This window comes from Ochotona princeps, chromosome 10, assembly GCF_030435755.1.
Source record: "Ochotona princeps isolate mOchPri1 chromosome 10, mOchPri1.hap1, whole genome shotgun sequence".
Classification (NCBI taxonomy): domain Eukaryota; kingdom Metazoa; phylum Chordata; class Mammalia; order Lagomorpha; family Ochotonidae; genus Ochotona; species Ochotona princeps.
Window position 1 is genome coordinate 20,831,932 of NC_080841.1, and position 17,864 is coordinate 20,849,795.

General features: G+C 53.6%; 1 protein-coding gene across 1 annotated transcript in view; it reads left to right on the forward strand.

Moving 5' to 3' along the window:
- Positions 1-4,165: 4,165 nt before the first annotated feature.
- The window catches only part of TRAF5 (TNF receptor associated factor 5), a 43,000-nt gene continuing 29,301 nt past the window's right edge, over positions 4,166-17,864 (forward strand). Inside the window, exon 1 of the mRNA XM_004578670.2 lies at positions 4,166-4,280. The gene's annotated coding sequence lies outside the window, so the exon portion shown is untranslated. The remainder of the gene's footprint in view (positions 4,281-17,864) is intronic.

Here is a 17,864-nt window from a genome sequence, read left to right on the forward strand (position 1 = left end):
ACACAGGAGGAAAAACCACTTCTCTACTTGTGTGGTGTAAGACTGTTAGTCTGAACGGAAGACAGATGAAATTAAACTTTGGGCACTTTGGGATGCACACATCCCACACCTGCTTGGAGTTTCTGCTCCCGTGTACATGTCAAAGCAGCTGGAGCACTTGCAGCAGATCCCTACCCACAGGTGGGAGACCCAGGCCGAGTTCTCTGCTTGTCCTAGCTGTTGCGTGCATCTGGAGAAGGAACCAACGGATTGGGATAGTCCTCCTCCCCTCTCCACTCTGTCACTCAGTCTTGCAGATGAATAAAAATATTTAAATAAACATTGTTTGTGAAGGGGAAAAAAAAGGCATCAAACCAGAGGTGTTGTGCTAAGAATGCCATTAGCAACCTCAGAGGCTGCACCACAGAGAGGACCCATCATTGCACCAGCAGAAAGCAGCAGTGAGATGGGACTTCTAAGGAGAAAAGGAGCAAGGTCATGGCATGTCAAGGTGTGGCTGGAGTCAGACATTTGGACAATACCCGTCAGGTGGTGTCAGAATGTGTTCTTCCTTAGTACCTTCCTTGCATCTTGTTTTCCTTGAGACAGAGCCTATGACTTAGCAGGGCTGCCAGAGCAGTGCTGGATACTTCTTCAGATAGAATAAACACCACTCTCCCAAAAGGACGCCAACCTATTACAAAATGTTACAAGATCAGTCAGTGCCAATCCAACATGTGATATAACCTTGTAATTCTTTTTTTTTTTTTTTGAGAATTTGTTTTTGTTTTAATTTTTATTGGAAAGTCATATATACAGAGAGGAGGAGAGACAGAGAGGAAAATCATCTGTCCACGGATTCACTCCCCAAGTGACCACAATGGCCAGAGCTAAGCTGATCCAAAGTCAGGAGCCCAGAGCCTCTTCTTGGTCTTCCACGTCGATGCAGGGTCCCAAGGCTTTGGCCCATCCTCTACCGCTTTCCCAGGCCACAATCAGGGAACTGGATGAGAAGCGGAGCTGCCAGGACACGAACCGGAGCCCAAACGGGGTCCTGGTGCATGCAAGGAAAGGACTTCAGCCACTAGGCTACTGTGCCAGGCCCTTACCTCGAAATTCTTAAGCCTAAATAATAACTTGGTATTTTATTGCCTATCAATGATGATGCAAAATTAATTCATCAAGATGTTCTCTAAACAGTGATAGGAATGGCATGTCTGACTCTTACTAAAGGAATTGTCAAAATGAACAGACTGTGTGGAACCAGGTAGAGAAGAAAGACTGCAAGCCCAGTTTAAAAATAACAAAATCCCATTTCTCCATCTGAAAGCTGACTACTTGAGACACCTGAGCCATGGACACAGCGAAGGAGTGTGTATGTATTATTGAGGGGTGGGAGCAGGGCTCCCCAGAACTAACAGGGAAAACAGCTACAAGTGCCTACAGTTATGCTTGTAAATTTTTTGAATTAGGGCTGATCCTAAACAATAGTTAACGAAACGTGAAGCAAGGTAGAAAGCCTCGTTAGCTGACAGCCCAGCTGCCAGGCACACACACACACACACACACACACACACGTGAGTTCTTCTGGAAAGGGAGCCTTTTCTCCCTTCAGTGCATGTCAGTCCAAGGAGAAGCTCTCCATTTGCCAGGACTCCCTGCTACTCTTCTCGTGGTGGTCTGCACCTGGACAGGCAAAGTGCGGGTCAAGGTTATCTGCTGGAAGCAAAGGAACCACATGACAGTGTGTCAGGAAGTGAAATAACCTTCATCTTCTCCATGGAACTTCAACTTGGGGAGTGAGTGAGCCTTCTGGGAGCGCAAGACCCTGAGGTTTGATTTCTGCCGTTTCCTGCTCAATCACATTTTCCACTAAGGGGGGCTGGGGTACAACTGTGGGGCAAAGAATTTCCACCCCCTGTGACTTAGAGGTGTGAACGAAAACCCAAGGAGAAGAATTTTTCCCCTCCTCGCCTGATCTCACGAGGCGGTGGAAAGTCTGACCCCCAGCTCTGCTCAGCTAACCGGCTGGTCACTCTGGAGCAGTCTGAGTGGGCAGATGCACCAGCGGGCTATTCCAGCAGATGGCGCTGCCCCCCATCAGCACCTTGGGCGCATCACCTCAGGCTTACCCAGCAAACTGCAATGTTGGGAGGAAACAGATGAAGGCATCAATCCTTTTTGCAAAAAAAAATTAGTGGATGATCCGGCCGAAAATACTATTTTGTAGACGAATTCAATTTGAAGACGGGATTGTGTGTCATAATAGGAGTAATACGGAACTAAATACCCAATAGTTCTAAACGTGCACATGGCTAGAACTCATCTCAGCTTTGGAGCTGTTCTGCTGTCGTCCACACCGACCACGGGGGGGAAGGTGGGAGAGTGACAGAGGGCGACAAAACCAGACTTCCCAGGTGCCAATTCCACCTTGCCCACACAGAGAGCTTGACATTTGGGGAAAACTGTCAAACACATGGTTCTCTCCTCTTTGCAATAGGGCTGATAACTAAATGGATTAATGTGGCTTCAAAACTGAACACAGGGGTGAACGCAGGGCATGGTGCCCATATGAGACACACGAAGGACCTGCATTATCTGTTCCCCAAGACACCGTGCCCAGGACTCTGAGGGCTGGCTCTTGCAGTCTAACACCCATCTAAGATTCCTCTGTTTCTCTACGTAAGACCCCCAGCCCTGCGGTCACACAGCTCCTGCTTCCTCCCAGAAACCTGCTTTCATCATACTTGGAGCTTGAAGGCCATGTTTGTGACAAACTTTTTTCCCAGTTGATGGAGGAGCAGACAAGGAAAACGCAGTCACTGTTAGGTCCAGAATCTCTAGCATAACTCCATGTCTCATGTACCACATGGAGTCTCCAGCCAGCAGGAGACAGACTTTCAACCAAACACACCGACTCCTATTCCACAGGAAGGGGATGGTGCCACCCAATTAGAAAGGTGTATTGTCTTGAGGGACAGGAAGGAGCGAGGTTCCCTGGGCACCTGTGGACACCCACGTTGTCAACCACACAGCCATGCCTCAATCCCAGCCTCGCTGGAAGATTATGAGCTAGATCTGGGCTTTCAAAACAGTCCCCAGCAGTGCCATCTCCCCAGTGCAGTGGGCAGGCTAGCTTTCACTTTTATATCCGGATTTGTGACTGCTGCTGAAGAAGCAAAGTCAGGCTGCTCTTCCACACCCCACACGTGCATGTGAGAGCTGCCTCTTCCCGTGACCCCAGCCTGGCCCCCCTACTGCCAGCTGTGAGGCACACATCTGCGTGGTTCACTCCTCCAGGTAAACATCAGCCTCTCCTATCCTGATGAGTAGCTGGAAGCTAAGTGCCTGTCCCGTGCTGCCTAACTGAAAGCAGAGGAGCTGGAATGGGAATCCTGACCCATCGATCCAGAATATAGACATCATCCAGAACATAGGCTCGTGCAGAGAAAGGACCACAAGAGCCCACTGTATTGAGGCGTGAGGAGACCCAGGTTCAAGTCCTAGCTAAGACCCTTCCTGAGTGTGTACAGCCCAGGCACCACCCATCATGCCCCTTCTCTGCACTGCAGACGACCTGTTTCACCAGATGGCCGCAAGAGACGCCTGGGATGCTTAGCAAGGCCTTGCCACAGGGGTCAACTCCATAACTGCTGGTGTTAGATCCACAGCCAGATAGTGGAGCTGAGCAACCGAACCCGGACCTCGGGGTTTGAGGTAATGGGTCAAGGAGAGCCAGGGCTATCAAACACACTAAAGCAGCTGGAGGTGCGCTGCTCTTCCCCCCCCACAACCGCAGGTAATGATGCACTGGAAATGTCATCCAGCGGTCTGCCAGTGCCTAGGGCTCCAGGGCTGGCTCCGCCCCCTGAGCCCTCTTGCCCCGCCCCCGAGCTCTCCGCCCCCTCGTAGCCCCTCTTAGCCCCGCCCCCAAGCTCTCCGCCCCTCGTAGCCCCCCTTAGCCCCGCCCTCCGAGCGCTTCGGCCCCGCCTCCGAGCTCTCCGCCTGGTCCCGCCTAGTCCCGCCCTCCGAGCACTCCGGCCCCGCCTCCGAGCTCTCCGCCCCGCCTAGTCCCGCCCTCCGAGCTCTCCGCCCCGCCTAATCCCGCCCTCCGAGCTCTCAGCTCCGCCCAGTCCCGCCCTCCGAGCACTCCGGCCCCGCCCCCTGGGTCGGCCCCGCCCACCCCGCCGACTCTCCGCGGGGCCCAGCTCCGGGGCCGGCATCCTCCCCGGAGCCTCCCTCTGCCCCGGGCGCAGCGCGAGCAGCTGGGCGCCTCGCCCACCGGAGCCGGCGGAGCACACGTGAGTCGCAGGAGGGGCGGGGAGCGGGAAGCGGGGGACCTGTGAGAGCCAGAGACTATGAAACCGAAAGCGCCGTCCCGTTTCGGTCTGGCGGGCGCCCAGCCCGTCCCCTCACCCCTGACTCCGCCGTGGCGCGGGGAGGCGCGCGGGGGCAGGTGGGTGCGGGGCGAGCGGGTGCTCGAAGCAGGGGAGAGGTGTGGGAGACGGAGAGCGGGGTCCCGAGCTGGGTAGCTGGCTTGGGTTCGGGTTGGGGGTGGTTGGGAACGCAGCCCCTGAAGGCGCGCCCAAGGAGTCGCTGCCCCGTTTTTGGCTGGCGGGGCATCTGAGGGATGTGTCGGGGATGTAGGGCCGCCCGGCCCGCGGCGGGAGACTTTTCTCTCTGCTTCTTGTGCCGCCTCCTTCAGAGTTTCCATATTTGGCTATTTCAGATTTACTTTCATGAGAACTGGGGTGTCTCGCCGTGGCGGGCCAGGCTGCCCTAGGTGTGAGGGTGCACATGCTGAGCGAGTCTTGGGCTGGGCGGAGGCCTAGGGAATTACAGAATCCCTTCCTGTAGAGGGACACTCTCTGAGGGCATCCCGGGCGCTGGCATGGGTTCCACGCTTTTAGGAGTGTGTGTGAGAGACACGGAGGCTGAGAGAGATCAGCTAAAGGTGGAGTGTGGGCTTGTCAAAGCACTCCAAAGCAGAAGACAGGGTTGTGAATGGTCCCAGGAGGAGTGGGTGGAAGCCTCCCAGCCCAGCCACGCTGGGGAAATGGCAGAAAGTAAATGTACTGCGGACGATGGGCTGTGAGAAGCAGGTGTTGAGTGCCCAGCCAGCCCCTGTGGAGCGTTTGGGGTTTTATGGTCATTTCTATTGTGATGATCCTACAGAGTGCTGCCTCTGTTGTTGGGGTCCCGGGTTCTCTTCTGCAGCCCCACAGACAGGCTGAGCTGGGCTGAGGCCTGTGCTGGTCAGTTTGGGCTGGATTTCCTTGAATCAGCAAGATTTGCATGTGGCCCTGCTGGTTGGGGGTGTCTGGGGTGGGGGGAAGAAGAACCTGGAAAGGAGGTGGACCCTGTAAGTACTCACTTGGTGCCTGGGGCATTTCAGTGTGCATTGGCTGGGATCCACCTGTCTCAGCTTCTTTGGGCTGGAGACAGAGAACGCCCCTGGGCACTTAAACAAACCTTCTGTGATTGTTTCTGCTTCACTGGGGGACAGATAGGAGAAAAATCATTTCCTTGTGTGCAGAGCTCTTTCCCCGGCAAAGCATTTTTTCCCCTCACTCTTATTTTTCTTCTGTCCTACTTACACCTTTCTGAGGAAGGCCAAAGCAGGATTACTCTGTACCAGTGCACATGGTGAGGGGCAAGCCCCCCTTGTGGCTGTTACCCCTTAATCCCCTCCCCTGGGCCAGGCACGTGACTTCCATGGTCTCTGCCCTGTACTCCCAGCCAGATCTGCCCATCAATCAGAAGGGACCCTGATTCTCTTCCCATCAAGTGGGGTACATTGTGCTGCTCTATCAGCCATACCTGGACAGACCCCTCCTTGAACCCTCTGCCCAGGGATGGTCAGACAACAGCCTCACCCCATCCCTTCCCTCCACCCCCCACAGGGGACCTTCTCTTGTGAGGAAGTGGGGTGGAGGGCCAAGAGGGAGATAAAAGTGAAAACCCACACGGGTCTGACAGGCTCAAAGTCTATTTACGGTGACAGTGGTGAGCCCAGTTTGCATGTTGGTGTCTGCAGACAGGTGGTGGGGTGTGCTCGGACCGTGCTGTAGCAGGTGCATCCATGTAGTGAGGTGCTGGGCAGTGCACACCTGATGGGCACATCCTGTGGACCCAACACTGAGTAGCCCAGCCCAGCGAGGGTCCCTCCCAGGGGATGGGGACAGGAGCTACTCTCTCACCAGCTTTTAGCAGGTCGGCATGATGCTGGGAACATGGACTCTGTTACCTACCTCCCAGTCAATTCAGACCACCTCCAAATGTCCCCAGTCTTTTTTTTATCTTAAGGAGAAGGTGTCCTCTTCCAATCGCTGTGAGAAGTCTTCGCTCCTTCCCTATCCAAGACAGGTGACCCCTTCCTGCCTTACTACTGCCTTGTCCCTGCCTCCCTAAACCCCAGCTCGTCTTGTCATTCAGGGACAAGTTTCTGGAAGGAGTAGCCATCTCTTGGCCTCTCCCTCAAGCAGCACTGCACACCTGCCACACTGCTCAGATTACCCTGGTAATCCACTGTCACCAGCCCTGCTGCAGCTGTCGCCCGGCTCCTGGAGGCCGCCAGTCTGTCCCCATGGGCATTCCCTGCCCTGCCCTCCCCCTGCTCTGCACCGACTGGCATGGCGCCAGGCTGTGTCCTCGGGTTGGGCAGCCTCTCCACTGAGCTGTTTCACTCCCGAGGAAGGTCCTTCCCACCTCTGCTGTCACACGGCTCTCTCCTTGGTTGCTTTGATTTGCGATGTTCAGAATCTTCACTGCAGAGTCTCAGGCCCCTTGGACGCTCGGCCCAAACTTTCTGTTTCTTAAGATTTATTTGAAAAGCAGAGCCAGAGAGAGAGAGAGAAGGTGAGATAGAAAAAGATTTTCCATTTGCTACTTCAGTCCCCAGATGACCACAACAGCAAGGACTGGCCCAGGCTGAAGCCAGGAGCTAGGACGTGGGTGCAGGAGCCAAGGACTTGGACTCTACCTTCCACTGCTTTCCCAGGCCATTAGCAAGAAGCTGGATAAGAAGTGGAGCAGCCAAGATTTGAACCATCCTCATGTGGGATGGTGGTACTGCATGCGGTGGCTTACCAAGCTTCACCACGCCTCCTCTTCCTCTCCCTACATGTTACAGGTGGCCCACTGCCCTGCCTCTCTGAGCCTGTAATCTTGAGCAATTCTATTCCAGCTGTGGGCCATGTGGGTACTTGCCCGGGTGACCTGGTTGTCCATGTTCTTCTCGGGTGCACCCGTGTTCTTTTCTTTCTCCATGCTTCTACAGAAGGGCCTCCTGAATTTATTGTCTAGACATGGTTCTTCTCCTACTCACGGCAAAGTGGAACTCATGTGGCGCTCTGCATCTGGCCAGCCCAGAGTGGACGCTGAATTTAGCACTTGCTGGTTGGAGTTGCCTGCTTTGAGCAGGTTGCCCGACCTCCAGGAGCGTCCGTGTTCCCACTGGCGTACAGAGGTGCTAATGTCTCCTATCTGAGGCTGCTGGAAGGATGACGTGAGCCAACTTGCATATGGAGCCTAGGATCGTTTGGATATTCAGTGATGCTGGGATTTTTTTTTTTTCTTCCATATGTTTAGTGGCAATAGAGAGCTGTGAGATTCTTGGGGAACTGGAAAAAAAAAAGACATGCTTTGTTTGAATTTCACATTAATAACAAGCAAGAGAACTCCATGTACCAGAGAAGTTTGTCATGTAAACTCACCTCCTGCTCCTGCTTGGCTATTTTCAGACCTGTTAGCCCTGAGCTGGGATGAGGTCGGGTATGGTGGGGAGAGGCTGGTGTGAGCCCTTGGTGGGCAGAGGAGGGAGGGCCACATCAGGGCTGGTGGCCCAGGGCTCCGGTTTCAAGAGCAGTATTCTAATTCTCAGAAAGATGTGTGGACTTCAGAGCAAAGCAGAACTTGACAGGGAGCCAACACTGAGACCTGGCAGAAGAAATAGAAGGTTTTTGGGGAGCAAATCCGGGCTCTGGCTCTATTAGCAGGGGTAGAGCAGATGGTGGTGCTATGATGTTAGAGCAGGGCGAGGGTGACTTGGCTTCAGTCACCAGTCAGAGTCTTTTCCCCTCTCCCGTACTAAGCCATGGCTTAGAAGCACCAGGCTGGGTCCTGAGCCCCTCCTCCTCCTCTGGGAGACCCTTGACCCTAGAGGGCGGAGGCAGGCAGGTGCAGTTAAACCAAACAGAAGCCCTGAAGGTCCTGCCTCTGCCCTTGGGATGTTGGAATTCCAAGAAGTGGCTGGGTGGCTACTTGGAGATGCAGAATGGGTGCAGCTGGAAAATTGGGTGGATTGGGCTCTGGGGTGAAGGGGTAGGTAGAGGGTGTGAAGTACAGTCAGGGAACCTCAGTGACCAATGGAATGTGGGGAAAGAGACATCATCGCTACAAATGGTGACCAGCAGCCACATGGGGAATGAGTCTAGACCAAACAGGTGCACTGGAGAGAGCAGCTGAGACTCCCGTTCTGGATGCGCTGGCTTGGCAGAGGCTCTAGGGAGAGCCTCTGGGAGGCAGGAGCCAGTGGGGCTGGCCGTAAGGCTGGGGAGAAAGACGATCTGGAGTTGCTTCCCAGCCAACATGGTGTGGTTTCAGGAAAGTCACAGGGAGAGGATCCACTGAGTGTGTGGATGGAGGCAGGGCTCAGGTCGGGTGGGGGACAGGGAGGGATCGTGACCTCAGCCAGAGCTTGCCCCTTGCCCACTCTGGGGAGACCTGGCAGGAAGTGGAGGTCGTTCCAGTCTGCAGACGTATGTTCTCCATTGTAGGAGGAAGTGAAGTCTCCTGGGGAGAAGAGAAAGCTCTGAGAAAACAAGCGTGGGGGAGGGGGAGAAATCCCACCTAGCCCTGTTAGACCAGGTGGCTTGCTGGCATCTCCAGCAGGGGATTTTGGACAATGGAATTTTGTACTCAGGCACCCTGGCCGTGGTGGTGGGGAGGTGTTGGCACCTAGGAGAGGGTTTCCTAAATGTTTATTCAATGGAGTTGGACTATCTATAACATGCTTACCATGTCTCCCTCTTTCCCAGGCACTCTCAGGCCAGAGTCCCCCACTGAGCACTTGCTGAATAGGGGACTCTAAATTGAATAGGGGACTCTAAACTCCCAGAGCTAGATCCTCCCCCCTGTTATCCTGCCCCTCCTGCCCTGTCCCAGGCGAGCTGTCGTGAGCCAGCCTTGTCCTCTCCGGCTGAAGATGAAGAGTCTCGGGACTTGCACGGAGGTGATGTGGGAACATGGAGGTCAGAAGGCTGAGCATGATTTCAGCCATTCAGGGTTTACCGAGCGCTTCTCCCATGTCCTGTGCCAGGCAGCAGGACCTTGGCAAACTAAAGGAGCCACCTTTGTCCTTGAGAAGGGGGAAGCTGCAGCAGGGGCTGGGGGTGCCAGTGATGCTGGGTTTCCTCCGAGGGTGGTCAGCCGAGGACTTGCTTTTGAAGGAACATCAGAGCAGATTCCAGAAGCACAGAAGCAGGCCCATCCTGTATCAGGCAGGGCAGGGGATGGGGAATAGCACATAGTAGGCAGCTGTGCTCTGAGAGCATGAGGGGAACGCCCCAGGATGTGAGGACAGACAGCATAAGGCCACAGCAGAAACCTCAGAGGACCACAGGGCAGGGGACAGATCTGACTTCTAGGTTGCAGGTGAGAAGTGGGCAAGGCAAACAGGAGGCTGCTGCTGCACCTGCTAGGGGCATGGTGAGACTCGGTCCCAGATGATCCGGAGTACAGTGAGAAATTGTTGATTGGGGACATGTGGGGAAGGAAGCGCCAGCAAGGGCTGTGATGTGGAGAGGAAGAGAGGAGCCGAGTGTGGCTCTAAGGTCTGGGCCCAGTAGCAGGGTGACCAGCAGTGGAGGACAACTGTGGGAGGAGCAGGACGAGGCAAAGGTTGGCTAACGGTGCCTTGAACATGGAGGTGGTGCCTTGAACATGGAGGTGTGAGCTAGGTAGGAGGGATGAGTCAGGTTCAGGAAAGAGGCCCAGAGTGCAGAGAGCAGTCAGAGGCTACGAGGGAGGTGGGACCAGGAGCTGCAAGCGCTTACAAGGCCAAGAGGCAGGACAGCCACCAGCAGCCTGGGAGAAGAGGCCTGGGGTGTCAGTGATCTGCTTGGGGCTCCTCCCTCTGTCCCAGTCCTAGGAGCTTGCTGCAAGGTCAGACTTGCAGTTGCTACTGAGAGATCTGTTGCTGTAGTGTGTTGGTTAGCGTGAGTTAAACTATCCTAACAAATAGTTAATAGCTCTCCCCGCCCCCCAAAGACAGGTCTGCCCCTCTGGGCTGAAGCCACCAAACCAGCAGATTCTTTGGCAGAGTGTCCTGGGACCCAACTGCTGTGACTCACTTCTGGGTGTGCAGAAACACAGTCCCCACTGGGGCACGGGAGCTGTCCGATGGCTCAGGCCCCTGCATGTGGAACAGGCATACAGCCAGTGGGCTGCAGGAACGAGTGGACACATGTGACTGTGAGGTGCTCATTTAGGTGCCAGGCACTGGGTGCTGCTAACTGATGGGGGCAACCATGTCTTGGCTCAGAGGCAGGTACTTTTACTGTCCCATTTTCCAGGTGCGGAAAGGGGACACAGGTAAGGGAATGGACCCCAGCAGTCCAGCCCTGGAGCAGGTCTGTAACCATCACCTCCCTCCTGGGTGTTCGTTAGAAAGTGTTTCATTTTCTGTTAGCCATAACAGAGGCCAGCATACTGGATCTGGAGGCAGAACGCCTGTAGAGTAGCGTCCCATTATGTGTGGTTTCACTCTCCACAGTTTCGGTTACTTGTGGTCAACCACACTCTGAAAATAATAAATGGAAACTCCAGAAATAAACAATTCACAGGTTTTCAATTGCACCCCATTCTGAAGAGCATGCCCAGTCCCTTTCCATCCTGTCTTGGCCTTAAGTCATCTCTTGGTCCACTGTATCCCCATTTAAGGTGCTACCCACCCATTTAGTCCCTCAGTAGCCATCCCAGCAATCAGGGTGACTGTCAGGTGGCTGAAGTGCTTGTGTTCAAAAGATCGCTATTTTGCTTGGTAATGGCCCAGCAGTGTAAGGGAGGAGTGACCCTAGCTATTCAGATATGCCAAAAAGGCAGATATATAGTGAGGAGGAGAGACAGAGAGAAAGATCTTCCATCTGTTGATTCACTCCCCAAGTGGTCGCAATGGCTGGAGCTGAGCCGATCCGAAGCCAGGAGCCAGAAGCCTCTTCTGGGTCTCCCACACTGGTGCAGGTTCCTAAGGTTTTGGGCTCTCCTTGACTACCTTCCCAGGCTACAAGCAGGGAGCTGGATGGGAAGTGGGGTCACCGGGATTAGAGCCGGCGCCCATATGGGATCCTGGTGTGTTCAAGGTGAAGACTTTAGCTACTAGGCTATTGTGCTGGGCCCTCATTTTTAAAAAGAGGACGAGATCACATTCAGGTTGCTTTTGTACATACATTGTCAATATTATCTTGTGTTGCTATTGGTTATTGTTGTTAATCTCTTACTGTGCCTAGTATAAAAATTAAGCTTTGTTGGAGCCAGCGTGATGGCCTAGCATACTAATTCACTGCCTGTAGCACAAGCATCCCATATGGGCGTGTATTTGAGTGCCAGCTGCTCTGCTTCTGATCTAGCTCCCTGCTCATGGCCTGGGAAAGCAGGGGATGGCCTAAAGCCTGGGGCCTCTGTATCCGTGTGGAGACCAAGAAGAAGCTCCTGGCTTTGGCCTGGCTCAGCTCTGCCCATTGTGGCTATTTGAGGGTTGAACCAGCAGATGGAAAATCTCTCTTTCCTCCTCCCTCCTTCCCCTCCCTTTCTCCCTATATCTCTCTATAACTCTTTTAAGTGAAATAAATATTTTTAAAGGAAATTAAACTTATACATATGTAAGTTCAAGAAACAACATCTACAGGGCTCTGTGTTAGTGAGGTTGCAAACACCCGCCAGGAGTCTTGGAACATCCTTCTCACTCCACCCCAGTGAGAAGACAGTGCGGGGTGGCTATAGGATTCAGATCTCAGCTCCACCAGGGCAGACCGTAGGATTTAGGACAAGTTGGTTAACAACTCAGGGCTGAAATAGTTCATGGCAATACGATGCTGATAACGATGCCACTGGTTCAGTGTGGGGATGCAGTGATGTACGGGTACAAGTTGGGAAGGACCAGGAAACACAGAAGGCGGTGACATCATCGTCGTCTTCTTGAAAAAGCAGAGGCTGGATCCCCTAGGGTTACCCAGAAGAACTGCCAGCAGGGTGGTGATCACAGCCAGCCCCCAGGCCCTGCTTCAGCAGAGCGGTTCCCCCGCTGCTTCGGACTTGACTTGCTGCTGTTTCAGCGGGAGCTTTGGTTTTGAAGAATGTGTTTTGCTTTGGTGTTTAATGTGAAACCCTGGGCTTGCTGGTGAAACCCCTCAGTTTCAACTGCTGGCAACAGGTGTGGCCCCAACAGGCTGCCTGTGTGAGGGCTTGTGGATCTGAAGGGGGTGGTGCCTGGCGCTGGTGGGTGGACCTCACAAAGCCTGCTGATCTGCCGCTGCCAGAGCTGGCCTCACTGCCTCTCACAAAACCTGGGGGTATGCTCCCTCCCATCATAGACTCACACCATTCCTGGCAGCTGTTAGTATGTCACGCATCTGTGGTCAGTCTTGGAAATAGAAACCTAACACACAGGCAGCCGTGGATGTGCATCTGTGGGCAGAGACACACAGCTAGTGTGAGGGTGACCTTTGGGAGCTAAAAGTCCCCAAAAGGTCAAGCTGAGGCTTCTGAGTACAGCGGCCATCTCCAATCTGTGAGGGGTGCGTCCCAGGACTTCCAGGGCGTGCCTGAGATCTCGGTAATATGGATCCTGCAGACCCTGTCTTTTCCTATATCCTGGTACATCTCCTTAGGCACAATGAAAGACAGCTAACAATGCTAAAATAGAAGCATTTTGGGAATGTGCTGTACTGAAGCTGCCAGTGGCACCACTCGTGCGTTTTAGACCATTATTGAGTTAGGCCATTAAGATTATTTGAACACAAGCATTGAGATACAAGAGAAGTGGTGGGCAGGTAGTGTACACAGTGTGGATATGCCAGGCAAAGGGGAATCCTTTGTGCCCTTCTCACAGTGGGGCACAGTTGAACATTCAAGGTGTCCACATTTCTGAAAGTTTCCATTGAATATTTTTGGACAAGCATTGGCTGCAGGTAATTTAAGCCACAGAAAGCAATGCTGAGGACGCAGGGTAGTGTTGAACTCATGGGAAGTTCTGTGCTGAAGCCTTTCCGGGGTGGTCTGAGGTCTCTGCCCTTTTCTCAGCACCAGGACCAGCCAAGGACCAGGACCAGCCCTCCTGTGAAATGGTTCCTGAATTCTGAGCTTGGCCTGAATGGCCATGTGTCTGGTGTGCTCCCAGGCTCCAATGTCCCCATGTTTCCAGGGTGAGCAAACTCTGGCCCAGTGCATGTATTCTGTGTGTGTGAGACAGCACCAGGGATGGCCGGGAAGGGGAGCTGTGGGTGAGACGATAGCCCCAAAACTGGCTGTGGTGGGGCCGCCCCCACCCACACTCGCCATCAGACGTGCAGTCTGGTGGCAGGGAGGGAGCCCTCCCAATGAGGAGAAGTGGGAGCTGTGGTCAGAAGAAAGGGCAGAGGGCCGATCCAGCGGGGAGCCCCGCAGAGAGCAGGGTCACCAGCAAGTGTGGTCAGGGCCAGAGAAGAACCGAAAGCCCAAGGCTCAGGGAGTTTCAAGGAGGGAAGTGGCATATGCCACAAGGAAGGCTGGGAGAGACTCCTCAGCAAATCCGCCAAAGTGATTGTGCTTTACTCAGGGGATTGGAGAACCTTTGTTCTGCCAGGAGCTGTTTGTATGTTTGTAGCATCATTTGCAGGTCTTATGTGATGGTCCACTGAAAAGTTAGGCTGTGAATTGTGAGTCCCACCTGTGATCTTGCAGGTGGATGCTCCCCACCCTTGCTGGAGCATCAGATGGTCAGGTGCATGCAGCAGTGTGAGGAGGGTGGAAGGGGTGTGAGGGTGCTGGAAAGGTGGAGGAGGGCTAAGAAGCTAAGCTAAGGTGGAAGGTGGCCAGGGCCCATAGGGCTGCTTCCCTATCAGTGTCTCCGCACATGATGGCTTGTCATTGAAGACATGACTTACATAGAGTGATAGACCACATAAATCAATGTTTGGAGTCAACTAGTGTAGAGTAACCCTGGATTCAATATAATACATTGAGCGAAATAAGGAGGAAAATGTGCCTGGAGAAGACAGAAAGAGGAAGACAGGTGATAGCCAGGCGGCTCTGGACTGAAGGAAAGCAGCTTGCTCGGTGAGGGGGTCCTGGGTGAGGGGGTCTGCTGCATGTTGGGAGCTTGGGAGTGGCAGGTGTCTGATGAAAAAAGCTCATACATGTACACCTGGAAAGCCACTGAGCCACATCCAGCTCGGTGGGCACAAATGAGTAAAAGTCAGCAGAGTCGTGCCTCCTGTAAGCTTATCCTTATGACTATGAGCGCAACAGAAGTGCTGAGTACGGGGAGTGGGATGGAAGGGGTGCTGGCTGGGTAAGGCGCAGGACTTACCTGTGTGACCCGGTCAGGGGTCAGAGATCCAGAAGCAGCACAGCGGTGAGGAACACAGCTCAGCACCTGCATGGGAAAGGGGTCGGTGGGGGCTTTCTCACTGAAGGGAGCCTGCAGGAATAGAACTTGACTTTCTCCTTGGGGTCCCAAACATCCCCTCCTTGCCCCTCGCTTTTCCCCATCCCATTGCATGGTGTCCCGTGTGGAACCTAAGCCTGAGGGTCAGCCTCAGCTCCTCCCATGTCAGCCAGTCCTCTCCCCACCCTCTTTAATTGTGATCACCAAGGCTCTGTGCCGTGAAAACTTGTCCTAAATCCAGCTGGTTTGCCCATCTCCCATCATCCCCCCACCACAGTCCTGGATTGCTGTGTGTACACCTCCTCGCTTCCTCCCATGCTGCGCTTGACAGCCCCCCGCCCCGGTCCATTCGCTGTGCAGTATCCTGCACTGGTGTTTATTGGTTTAATCTAAGAGGCAGAAAGTTCCCATCTGCTGACTCAGTGCCCTCAATAACTAGCACTTGGCTGGGCGAAGAGCCAGGAGCTCAGCCAGGTCTCTCCGATGGTGGCAGACACCTGGATACCTGACCACCCCTGCTGCTTCTCCAGACAAGCAGGTGGGAGGCAGTCAGCAATCTCTCTGTAAGGAGACAGCGAGTAACCACCTCGGGCTTTATGAGCCATTAGGCCTACAGGCCCAGCTCCTCAGCTCTGCTCTGCACACTGTAGAATCAAGTGAATGTGCCACCCGTGGACACTGGACAGCCCAACAAATATGACAGCATCCCAATAAAACTTTAAAAAGCCAAGTGTCCATCCACCCAACCTTGCTGAAGTTTTAATTTGCTTCATCTTCACAACTGCTATGCAAGGACTATTATTCTCATGGTCACCATTTTACAAATGGAGAGAGGGAGACATGGGGACATTATGCTGATATCCTCTGGCTATGAAGGCTTAGAGCACCAATTGAAATTCAGGCAGGTGCACTGCAAAGCACCACAGACTCTCCATGGACCCTGGAGCAGCAGGGAGACCCCCTGTCCCCCGACCCCTAGGACCTCCACCACCGCTGGCCATGGGACCTGTCCTTGTGTGAGTGGCTTCACTGATAATGGATGTGTCCTAGGGTTATTTTAAGAGTGAAAAAGGAGCTGGCATGTAGCCTAAATTCATAGCACGCCTGGCAGTGGTGTCCTGACCCATATCCCATTCCAGCCGTACTCTCCCATCCACCCTTTCCATGCCCCGCCCCTGGCCTCTGTCTGAACCGCCCCACGCCATGCCATCATGGTGGCCTCACACTGGGCCTCAGTCTCCTTTCCTGCTTGCCACATGCTTGTCCCCATGTCACAGTGGGGACAAGGCCAGAGCTGGAGTGCAGGAGGGGCTGAGGGTACTAGAGGCATCCAAGGAAGGCAAGCTGGTAGGGAAAACTTTTGTGCAGCAAGATCAGGAGGCATGGCTTGCTTTTCACTTTTGCCTTTCCTTCACATTTGGTTGGGTTGTGAGAGCAAATTGGGGAGGTGCCCTGGCTTCTTTAACGATGTCAGCTGGAGCCAAGTGATCTTTGACTGGTTGGGGGACATGGTGGAGGTCACCAGGACTCCCCTGTGAGAGAGATTTGAGGTGGTAGCCAGATAAAAGGTGGCCTGTAGCCCAAAGACTTCCACACCCACCCCCTCTTTGCCAGAATGAGGAACCAGAGGTTTCGGGAGAGAAATTACTTCTTTTCAAAGGAATGCAAATCACACCCATGCCATTCTTGGTCCAGTTTCCAAGAAAACCCTGTTCTGTAAAGGGGTGAAGACCACCCGGCCCACCCACCCTGTTTGCCCTAGGGACGGCGAAGCCAGCCAGCATTCTGCGGTCACGTCTGCCGCTGTGCTGCTGGCTCCTGTGCTCAACGCAGTGGTCTCCCCACTTCTGCATTTCTGCCAGGCCCCTACTCTTGGTCTAATCTGCCCGCCTAAAGGGGAACAAAACCGGTGTCTCAGAGAAGCCGCGAAGGGTTTGTTGTCATTGTTGCAGGCTGTAGCAGTCCTCAGTGGCTGGTGAAAATCGTGGTTTGGGTGGAGTCTTGTTTTTGCCGAGGGCGCCTTGCCCAGGGGCTGGACCAAAAGCTTTGTGCCACCTTGGCACCTGTTTTAGCTCTGCCAAAGGCCCAGGGACAAGTTAGGGAATAAAGTGCTTTTCTTGCTCCGTCCTCCTTCTGTCTTGCTTTCCTGGTAGAAAAAGCAAAAAGCAGTCATGGAATCCAAGCCCACACATAACCTGGGGCCGGGAGCTGCCCATCCCTAGGAAGCTGGTCACCAGGCATCCTCCTCTGAACACTGCTCCAGGCAGCACACCTCAGGGTTGGCATTTTGCCATTTATTTGGCTCATACCACACTCTTTGCTCTTGTGATCCCAGGCCCCCAGGTCAGGCCTTAGGGAGGCACCTGTTTGCTCCTTCCTTCTGCTGCTAAGTGTGGGTTTTAGGGAGTGGGCTCCTGACTCTTCCTCAAGCCCTAAGCAGAGCTGAGAGATGGGTAGTGACCTTCTAGCAGCCCATGCTGTGACTGGGACTGTCACTGGCCACCCTAGGGTGACCTCTCAGTTGCCCCTGGCTCCGGGACCATCCAGGATTACCTGGTCAGCTTTTCCACACCCACCTCATCAGCTGGGCTCTGTGATTTGTCTCCCAGAGAGAACGGTGTCTCTGACCCGGTCCCCACCCTTAGTGCTTCTGCCTTCCAAAGCAGCCTGGACCTGTGAGTTTTTGTATAGTCTAGTCATTCCTTCTGGGCATCATGGACCTGGCAAAGAGCGAAGGGTTTTAGAAGGCTAAGGGAGAGCTGGGGCATGTCACAGGCTGAAGAACATGGTCTTAGCTCCAAGGAGTTTCGTGTGTTCTCTATTTGGGCGTCTTCTCACTCCAGATCTTAGCTTCTTGGTATATCATATCAAACTCCATCACTAAAACAAAAGGCACATATTGGAAAAAATCGTTTAAGAGCCTGGACACTTTGTCTGACTTTTAGTTAGCAGATTCTGCTCCTGCCATAGGACTTCCTTGCATTCATGGGTATAATGCACTGTTTCGTTTTGTTTAATTGAGTTGAAAGTCCTAAAACACACATCTAACCCTGTGAAAGCATCCAACTCAGTGGTGTTTAGAATGTGCACAATGTTGTATAAACCTTGGGCAGTTTCTAAATGAATCCTGTGTATATGTGTGTGTGTTTCTAAATGAATCTTTATGTGTGTGTGTGTGTTAAAACAAAGTGGTAGTGTGGGCAGCAGTTTACGTGGAGATGAAGTTTTCACAGAACCTAAT